This window comes from Hordeum vulgare, chromosome 4H, assembly GCF_904849725.1.
Source record: "Hordeum vulgare subsp. vulgare chromosome 4H, MorexV3_pseudomolecules_assembly, whole genome shotgun sequence".
Taxonomy (NCBI): Eukaryota; Viridiplantae; Streptophyta; class Magnoliopsida; order Poales; family Poaceae; genus Hordeum; species Hordeum vulgare.
Window position 1 is genome coordinate 571749343 of NC_058521.1, and position 8990 is coordinate 571758332.

An 8990-nucleotide genomic window follows, 5' to 3' on the forward strand; every position below is an offset into this window, starting at 1 on the left:
ATACACATATATTGGCGACAACATAATAGGTTCAGATCTGAAATCACGACACTCGGGCCCTAGTGACAAGCATTAAGCATGGCAAAGTAGTAGCAACATCAATCTCAGAACATAGTGGATACTAGGGATCAATCCCCGTCAAAACTAACTCGATTACATGATAGATCTCATCCAACTCATCACCGTCCAGCAAGCCTACGATGAGATTACTCACGAACGATGAAGAGCATCATAGAATTGGCGATGGAGGAAGGTTGATGATGACGATGGCGACTATCTCCCCTCTCCGGAGCCCAAAACGGACTCCAGATCTGCCCTCTAGATGAAGAACAGGGGGTGGCGGCGCCTCCGTATCGTAAAACGCGATGAATCCTTCTCTCTGATTTTTTTCCGGGTGAGACGAAAGATATAGAGCTGAGTTTGGAGGCGGTGGCGCCACGTGGGCCCCACAAGACCTCACGGCGCGGCCAGGGGGGATGGCCGCGGCCCAGGGTCTTGTGGCCCACTGCCACACCTCCTCCGGTGGATCTTTGCGCAGGTATTTTTCATTAATTCCAGAAAAATTCTTCGTGAATTTTCATGACATTCCGAGAACTTCTATTTCCGCACAAAAACAACACCATGGCAATTCTGCTGAAAACAGCGTTAGTCCAGGTTAGTTCCATTCAAATCATGCAAATTAGAGTCCAAAACAAGGGCAAAAGAGTTCAGAAAAGTAGATACGACGGAGACGTATCACCGTCCAGTCCTACGATGATATTACTCACGAACGGTGAAGAGCATCATGGAATTGGCGATGGAGGAAGGTTGATGATGACGATGGCGATGATTTACCCTCTCCGAAGCCCAGAACGGACTCCAGATCTGCCCTCGAGATGAAGAACAAGAGGTGGTGGCGCCTCCGTATCGTAAAACGCGATGAATCCTTCTCTCTGATTTTTATTCCGGGCGAAACGGAATAAATAGAGCTGAGTTTGGAGGCGGTGGAGCCTCGTGGTCCCCACAAGCCCTCATGGCGCGGCCAGGGGGGTGGCCGCGCCCCCTGGGCTTGTGGCCCACTAGCTCACCTCCTCCGGTGGATCTTTGCGCAGGTATTTTTTCATTAATTCCAGAAAAATTCTCCGTAAATTTTCACGTCATTCCGAGAAGTTTTATTTCTGCACGAAAACAACACCATGGCAATTCTGTTGAAAACAGCGTTAGTCCGGGTTAGTTCCATTCAAACCATGCAAATCAGAGTCCAAAACAAGGGTAAAAGAGTTCGGAAAAGTAGATACGACGGAGACGTATCAAGCACCCCCATCGCGCCATCTACCAATCCGGCTTCCACCAGGGCCGAGCTGGAGGAAGCTCGCAAACAAATGTTTGTGGAAGGCACCACCCTTGCAACCGCCAAGCGCCGGATGGAGGCCACACAGTGCGAGTACAACTCCGCGTACGGCTTCACTCTAGCTGCCGACGGGCCGAGCTAGCGGGGTGAAGTCCGTGGCCATGACCATGTTGTCGCTGACATCTTGGGCGGCAAGCTCCCCGTTTACGACACTCTCGCAGCCAACATGAGGGCTGCCCAGGTGGCCCATGAAGATATGGCCACCATGCAGGGTGAGGAGCGTGAGAGGCAGGAGAAACACATTCGGGACCTGCTCGCAACCTACAACGAGCAACAGGGTTGCCTCGATCCTGATCACGCCTTCTCCGAATCCCCTCGGTTCGATCACGAGGGCCACCGCGCGCCCAGTGGTTGCCAGCCCGCCCAACACTCTTCCTACCCTCACAGCTCCGACCGGAGGGTAGAGGGAATTTGCGGCAGGCCACGAGGGCAACCAATCCGTCCGCATCGTTCCTCCGCCTCCACGGCAGGAGCGGGCACGCACGCCCGCGCCTCCTGTTCGGACCGAGCTCGTGGCCCGGCTCAGGCCACGCGTCCCCCGCAGCGAGAATGACAGTCACACTCGCCTCAACCGGCTCGCGCAGTCAGCCCTCCCGTAGGAGGAGGGTCCAATCGGTCCGACGTGCTTCGACCCCGGATCCGTGAGGAACCGTTTCCATCTGGCTTCACACTTCCCCGCGGCACTCCAAAGTATAGCGGCTCCGCCAAGCCAGAGGACTGGCTGATCGACTATACTACTGGAGTTGGCATCTCCAGGGGAACAAGCGCATAGCCGTCAGCTACGTGCCACTCATGTTGACTGGCTCGGCTCGGACCTGGCTCAATAGCCTGCCAGCTGAGAACGTCAATACTTGGGTACATTTCGAGGAGGCCTTCGTCCGCAACTTCACCGACACCTACAAGCGTCCTGGTCACCTCCGCAAGCTGGCCATGTGCGTCTAGAAGCCCGATGAGCCCCTCCGCGACTACGTCACGCGCTGGATTGAGCTGCGGAACTCCTGCAAGGGAGTGCATGAGGTACAGGCCATCGAGTACTTTATCAAGGGCTGTCGAGACGACACCCTCCTCAAGCACAAGCTCATGTGCTCCGAGCCACCACGCTCGCAGCGCTCATGGAACGTTCGTGACCTCCTCACAACCGCCAACGAGCAACAGGGCCGCCTCGATCCTAATCACGCCTTCTCCGAATCCCCTCATTTCGATGACGAGGGCCACCGCGCGCCCAGCGGCCGCCAGCCCGCCCAACACTCTTCCTCACCTCATGGATCCAACCAAAGGGCACAGGGAAGTCGCGGCAGGCGCTCCCAGTGCCGAAATGAGCAACTGATGGTCTCCAGCCGGCTTCGCGAGCCGGCCGACGAGGGTGGCCAATCTGTCCGCATCGTTCCTCCGCCTCCTCGGCAGAAGCGGGCACGCACACGTGCGCCTCTGATACGTCCATTTTGCATCATGCTTTCACGTTGATATTTATCGCTTTTTGGGGTGTTATTACACTTCACGGTACAATACTTATGCCTTTTCTCTCTTATTTTGCAAGGTTTACATGAAGAGGGAGAATGCCGGCAACTGAAATTCTGGCCTGAAAAAGGAGCAAGTTTGAGATACATATTCTGCGCAACTCCAAAAGCCGTGAAAATCAACGAGGATTTATTTTGGAATTTATAAAAAATACTGGGCCAAAGAAGTACTAGAGGGGCGCCAGCAGGAGGACACAAGCGTGCTAGGCGCGGCCTCCCCCTGGCCGCGCCTAGGGGGCTTGTGGGCTCCCAGCTGGCCCTCTGGCTCTCCTCTTTTGCTACAAGAAGGGTTTCGTTCGAGAAAAAAATCGAGAGGAGGCTTTCAGGAGGATTCTCCGCCACGAGGCGGAACTTGAGCACAACCAATCTAGAGCTCCGGCAGGACGATCCTGCCAGGGAAACTTCCCTCCCAGAGGGGGAAATCGCCGCCATCGTCATCACCAACACTCCTCTCATCGTAGGGGAATCATCACCATCAACTTCTTCATCAGCACCATCTCATCTCCGAACCCTAGTTCATCTCTTGTAACCAATCTCCGTCTCGCGACTCTGATTGGTACTTGTAAGGTTGCTAGTAGTGTTAATTACTCTTTGTAGTTGATGCTAGTTGGATTACTTGGTGGAAGATTATATGTTCAGATCTTTGATGCTACTCATTACCTCTCTGGTCATGAATATGATTATTCTTTGTGAGTAGTTACTTTTGTTCCTGAGGACATGGGATAAGTCATGCTATAAGTAGTCATGTGAATTTGGTATTCGTTCGATATTTTGATATGTTGTATGTTGTTTTTCCTCTAGTGGTGTTATGTGAACGTCGACTACATAACACTTCACCATTATTTGGGCCTAGAGGAAGGCATTGGGAAGTAGTAAGTAGATGATGGGTTGCTAGAGTGACAGAAGCTTAAACCCTAGTTTATGCGTTGCTTCGTAAGGGGCTGATTTGGATCCACTAGTTTAATGCTATGGTTAGACTTTGTCTTAATTCTTCTTTCATAGTTGCGGATGTTTGCGAGAGAGGTTAATTATAAGTGGGATGCTTGTCCAAGTAAGGCAGTACCCAAGCATCGGTCCACCCACATATCAAACTATCAAAGTAGCGAACGCGAATCATATCAACATGATGAAAACTAGCTTGACAGAAATTCCCATGTGTCCTCGGGAGCGCTTTACCTCCTATAAGAGTTTCTCCAGGTTTGTTCCTTGCTACAAAAGGGATTGGGCCACTTTTCTGCATCGTTGTTACTTTTGTTACTTGCTACTTGCTACGAATCATCTTACCACACAACTATCTGTTACCAATAATTTCAATGCTTGCAGAGAATACCTTGCTGAAAACCACTTGTGAGATCCTTCTCCTCCTTGTTGGGTTCGACACTCTTACTTATCGAAAGGACTACGATAGATCCGCTACACTTGTGGGTCATCAGCCTCCTGTTCGGACCGAGCTCGCGGCCTGGCTCAGGTCGCGCGTCCCGTGCAGCGAGAATGACGCTCACACTCGCCTCGACCGGTTGGCGCAGTAGGCCCTCCCGCAGGAGGAGGGTCCAATCGGTCCGGCGTGCTTCGGCCCCCGGATCCATGAGGAACCGTTTCCATCTGGCTTCATACTTCCCCGAAACACTCCAAAGTACAGAGGCTCCGCCAAGACAGAGGACTGGCTGATCGGCTATACCACTGCAGCCGGCATCGCGAGGGGAAATAAGCGCGTAGATGTCCGCTGCGTGCCACTCATGCTGACCGGCTCGGCTCGGACCGGGCTCAACAACGTGCCAGCCGACAACGTCAATACTTGGGTAGATTTTGAGGAGGCCTTCGTCCGCAACTTTATTGACACCTACAAGCGTCCTGGTCACCCCCGCAAGCTGGCCATGTGCATTCAGAAGCCCGATGAACCCCTCCACAACTACATCACGCGCTGGACTGACTAGCGCAACTCCTGCGAGGGAGTGCATGAGGTGCATGCCATCGAGTACTTTATCAAGGGCTACCTAGACGACACCCTCCTCAAGCACAAGCTCATGTGCTCCAAGCCCACCACGCTCCCGTCGCTCATGGCCAAGGCGGACAAATACGGCACGGCCGACTCCGCTATGCAGATCAAGGTCAGCGCGACAGACAAGCCCGTCCAGCCGCCCGCCATGACGTGACCGGCTGTCGAGAATCACGGCCAATAGAACTACAAGCGCAAGTTCGACCATCTAGATCTGCGACATGGGAGCAAGGAGGTTGCGACTGTCGAAGAGGAGCAGCCGGCTCCTCAGGCCGGTAGCCAGCGCCAACGAACCAGCAAGGCCATATGGAAGCCCAATCTCACCTTCGAGCAGATGCTCGACGCGCCCTACAAGATGCACACCGGGGCGAAGCCGGCTACCCACACGCTCCGACAGTGCAGCTTCTCGCAGCGCCTAGCCCGGGGCGAGGGCTTGCCGGCTCCTCGTGTTCCGACTCCTATGCTAGTTTCGGCTTCGGCTCCGCCTCCCCCAATGACGTCCGCCTCCGTGATCAGTTCCCCGACCAAAACGGGGCCTATGTCATCTTCACCAGTGAGGACAACGACAAGCACAACCAATGCCAAGACCGACATGAGGTAAACGCCACGGTTCCCTCGGTTCCCCAATACATGCACTGGTCTGAAAAGCTAGTCACTTGGAGCCGGGCAGACCATCTAGCAGTGATGCCGAATCCTGGCAGCCGCACGCTCATCCTCGACCCCAGCATCGCCTCCAAGAGACTCACCTGCCGGTTCTCGCGGGTGCTGGTCGATGGTGGTAGCAGCATCAACATTCTCTACCTCGACACCCTGCTCAAGCTGGGGCTCAAGGAGAAGGACTTGCATCCGACCCGGACTGTCTTCCACGACATCGTGCCATGGCAGTCCTGCACTCCCATCGGCACGATCTAGCTGGACGTCCTCTTCAGCGACAAGGTTCATTTCCATCATGAGCCGGTATGGTTCGAGGTGGTGGACCTCGACAACCCCTACCACACGCTGTTGGGCAGGCCAGACCTCACCAAGTTCATGGCGATCCCTCATTACGCCTACCTCAAGATGAAGATGCCGGGCCCCAAAGGCATCATCACCATCGTCGGTGACTACAAGAAATCGGTCGCACACGTGACAACAGCTGGCTGGCCGAAGCGTTGGTGATCGCGAAGGAGAAGAGGCAGCTTGGCTGGCTCGTGGCTCAGGCCACCGGGCAGCAGGCTGTGCTGACTCCCCCATCCCAGCCGGCTAGTGAGGCCACGTTCGATCCGTCCAAGGACGCCAAGCAGGTGCCACTCGACCCGGCTAACCCCCGGCAGTGCGTCACCATTGGGGCCAACCTCAACCCCAAATAGGAAGGCGAGCTCGTTGACTTCCTCCATGAGAATCGAGATATCTTTGCATGGTCCCCCAAGGACATGCCGGGTTTCCCGAGTAAGTACGTCGAGCACAAGCTTCATGTGAGGCCGGATGCGAAGCCGGTCAAACAACTCTTGCGCCGCTTCGCCAAGGGAAGCGGCACACCATCGGAGAAGAAATCGCCCGGCTGCTCGCAGCCGGCTTCATCATGGAAGTTTTCCACCCGGACTGGCTGGCCAACGCAGTCCTAGTACTGAAGAAATACAAAACCTAGCGCATGTGCTTCGATTACACAAGCCTGAACAAGGCATGTCCAAATGACCCTTTCACCCTGCCACGGATAGATCAAGTGATTGACTCCATGGCCGGCTGCGATTTGTTGTCCTTCCTGGACGCCTATTCCGGTTACCACCAGATCAAGATGGACCCGGCTGACCGGCTCAAAACCTCCTTCATAAACCCCTTTGGAGCCTATTGCTACACAACAATGACCTTCGACCTGAAGAATGCAGGTGCAACCTTCTAGCGCTGCATGCAGCAATGCCTACTGCCACAGATCGGCAGGAACATACATGTCTACGTCGATGACATCATTGTCAAGACAAAGAAGCATTTCAGTCTCCTCGACAATCTGCGGGAGACCTTCTCCAACTTGCGCGAATACAAGATCTGGCTCAATCCGGAGAAGTGCATCTTCGGAGTTCCAGTCGGCCGGCTCTTGGGTTTCTTCGTGTCGGCATGCGGCATCAAGGCTAACCCCGACGTATGTATCCCCTACCCTTTTGGTCTTTAATGAATGCAGTGGGTGCCCTGCTCGGGGCATACCTTTTCAATTCCACAAAAATGTTGCCTTCTGAGTAAAACCCCTCGGTCCGACTCCTCGGACCCGGGGGATAGCCGGCCGGCCCGAGCCTCTTCTCTATTTTCGTAGCCGAATACGTGGAGTGCGTTAAGCTGAAACCCTTACCACCTTGCCTATCTATAGTCCGACTCCCGGCTGTCCAGCTAGCGGGTCCCTGGGACAAAAAGCTTGCCGCTCGCAAAATCCGACTACGAAGGAGTAGCCGGCTTGGGACAGTCTAACCGTCTACGGTTCCTTCTTTAGCCGGCCTGTGGCGACTCGTTCTAAAGTCTAAGTGGTCTTGCGGCTTCCGGAAGCCCGCGACCGATCCCCCAAAGGCAGAAGCCCGGTCCCAGTCACAGACCGGCTCCCGGCTGTAGGACTGGCGAGGGGGAAGCTGGAGAGGGCAAAGTTATGGGTAGCCGGAAGTAAAAAGGAGACAAAGATGAAAAACGAGTCGGCAAGCACAATTATTTGCAAAGCAAAAATATTTGGAACACGCATATGTTACACAAAAGTGCAAAAGGCCCACGGCCTAGGTTCATTACACCACACCCCGAGTGGGTGGAACTACAAATTAACTATAAATGCAGGAAAAATATAAAGTTTCAATGCGGTTCCACCCTTGGCCCCGGCATCGCCCATGACGGTTGAGGCGGATGCTCCGTCATCCGATTGGGCGCCTCCCGCGTCATCCTTCGCGACCGAATCAACCCCCACTGCGGATTCAATGTAGGCCTCATCGCTGGAGTCCGCACCCTCGAGAGCCGCCTTGCCGTTGCTGCCGTCGGGATTGCCAAGAGCCAGGTGGAAATTGTCCTCTAGAACCAGACTGCCATCGGCAGTTCTCTCCAGAACGTACTCGTCCCATGCGGTGAACGAAGCAACGTCAGCGGCACGCCCCTGCAACTCATCCTCGACGACAGCCAACTTTGCATCCGAGCCGACGCGCTACGCCGCAAGCAGGCCCATGTCAAGGTCGAAGTACTAAGACTTGGCGACTCGAAGCACCATATACGCGCCGGCCCGCGCCGCCGATGCACGCTAGGTGTTCAACCGGCAACTCCCCGTTTCGAGCCACCGGGATAGCCGGCTCATCGTTGCCGGCTCCACCGTTTTCGGCCAGAGAGAATGAACCATGGCCAACTCGGCATCTTGGAGCCGGGCCACGGATCACGCCAGCTCCCGCAGGCGAGCTTTGGCTGCGATCGCCACCTCATCCACGGTCCAGTCGGCTTCCGCCACCGCTTGGACGCGTGCGGCCTGCTACTTCTCAAACAACAACGCCAGAAATTGACACGTTGACGGAGACTTGCTTGCGTTGGTTTTTCCCTTGAAGAGGAAAGGGTGATGCAGCACAGGAGCAGTAAGTATTTCCCTCTGTTTGAGAACCAAGGCATCAATCCAGTAGGAGAATCTCGTCAAGTCCAGAGTACCTGCGCAAACACAAAAGAGCTTGCACCCAACGCTATAAAGGGGTTGTCAATCCCTTCAAGATTGATTGCAAAGTGACAACTGAAGGCGGAAAGTGCAACGAAGTAAAAGTGTAAGGCTGAAAATATGATGTGAAGTAGACCCGGGGGCCATAGTGTTCACTAGAGGCTTCTCTCAAAATAGCAAATATTACGGTGGGTGAACAAATTACTGTGGAGCAATTGATAGAACCGCGCAAAGTCATGACGATATCTAAGGCAATGATCATACATATAGGCATCACGTCCGAGACAAGTAGACCGATACTTTCTGCATCTACTACTATTACTCCACACATCGACCGCTATCCAGCATGCATCTAGTGTATTGAGTTCATCACGAACAGAGTAACGCCTTAAGCAAGATGACATGATGTAGAGGGATAAACTCAAACCAATGATGAAAACCCCATCTTTTTTA